The sequence below is a fragment of the Equus przewalskii genome, chromosome 17 (assembly GCF_037783145.1).
Source record: "Equus przewalskii isolate Varuska chromosome 17, EquPr2, whole genome shotgun sequence".
Taxonomy (NCBI): Eukaryota; Metazoa; Chordata; class Mammalia; order Perissodactyla; family Equidae; genus Equus; species Equus przewalskii.
In genome coordinates, this window is record NC_091847.1 from 28,211,420 (window position 1) to 28,213,455 (window position 2,036).

Consider the following 2,036-nt stretch of genomic DNA (forward strand, 5'->3'; position numbering starts at 1 on the left):
ACCTATCAAGCGCCGGACAACCTGCCACAACAAAGAGTTACCCAGCCTCAAATGTCGATAGGGCTGAGGTTGAGAAACCTCTAGAAGCACTCATTTATCTTATGTCCATATGCTTATTGCAAATATGCTTATCCAATAATTAAAGTAGACCCCCTAAAACTTCCACTAGGAAATCTTTTGTTGGTCCAGGTTAGTTAATTCCATAAAAACCATTTAATGTGTCTGTTATTATTTTTGGATATTAGGATTCTAATGAGAGACACTGGTGTTCATTTATGGTAACTGTTGGCATAACATCAACTAATAGGCAACCAAAGATACCTGAAAATGATCAAACTGTATTTCTTTTAAAAATCTGTATTTTGACACAAGTCATAAATTTACACTTCTCTTTTCCTACTTAGATTAAATATAACCTAAGAAAAAATTCAATTTGGTTTTTTCCATTTACACAAATATTTTGTCTTGAATTTGAAGTAGTGGGTATATTTGAGAAAACAATATTTAATGAAAATTAATATTCTAATAGTTGGGTTTAAACTAACTATATATTGTATAATATATACTACTAGAAAAAACATGCCTTAACGATAGAACCACAGCTACTGTGATTATTTTTTGTTACAACATTATTTATTATTTAGTAACCTGACTTATATCGTCTAAACTAGTTGCGCACATTTCCAAAAGGTACTTTGTGTTAAGTTACAAAATTAAAATTGGAGAAAGAAATCAACGTGTTTAGACAAAGGAGGAAAGGAGTCTCTAAGTAGTTTTGCTGGGGCTTCCAAAAGCTACTAGACCCTGGGGCAGCTTTGTAGTAATTAATATAACTTTGCTTTAATGATATACGTTTGTAATTATGCACTCTTAAGAACCTCAAGAACTTAATGTGTTTTGAGTGAAAAAAAAATTTAGACCTAACAACAACCTTTATAAAATAAAATTCAATTCCATTTGGAAAAATGAGAAAAATAAGCAATGGTAGCAATATAAAACCAACAGGACAGATACAGAAAATCTTTCCTCTGTTTTCCAAAATTCTTTTTAAATTTCTCCAGAAGGAAACACTTATATGTTACTATTCATGAAATTTAAGGAAAAAAAATCCCTACAGAGTAGACCTGGGGATGAGAAGGTACAAAAGAACCACGTCCAGATTATCTAGTCATTTCCACCAGGAGATCAGTGGGCATTAGGCAGAGAATGAAGAAAAATCCCCTCCTCTCTCAAGCCCTGGGGATCCAGAAAGTACTTTTTTGTGTGTAAACTAAATTTAAGTAAAAGAATGGTGATTAAGAACCAATTCTAAAAAGCATGAGAACACCTAGGCATTAATAAATCTACTTGTAATCTATGAAGAAACTGGAGAAAGGGTAGAATGACATAAAAGTAAACAAAAGAATAAAAATGATCAATTTAAGACCTTGTACTTAACCCTTCAAACCCTTTTTTCTAGGTGTTCTTGCTTAGTAATAATAATAAAACATGGGACTTTTGACCCAATTGTGCTACTGGCTTTCTGAGTAAACTTAGAAAATCACTTAACTACTTTTTGCCAGTTCCTGTGCACAATGATAGCATCTGTACCATATGTCTTGTTTCTTCAAAGCGGAGCATCATTCATCAGCCAGAGAGAGACTTAGCAAACAGTACATCCAGTGAGCACTATCATGTGGTACTGCATGTGGTTTTTCTCAAGCACCAATCTGCATTCTCTGTAGTTCTAATGAGCATAGTCATTTTCTGCTTTAGTCAAAAGGACTCTCTGACGCACTTGATCCTTATCTGGGGAATACCAGGCAGGTTTTGCAGGAGATGAAATGTGTTGATTTTTATGAAGCATGCTTTAGGGATAAACACAGGTACAAAATGGACGTCTTACTTGAGAACTTTTCAAATTGTAGCTTTTCAAGTGAATTTATTAGCAGAACTCCTGCAATTCTTTGAACTTTACATCTCGTTTATAAAAACATTTATGAAGACAGTATCTGCAGCTCTCCTGGTTTGTGACTTTTCTACACAGGTGGCTATCT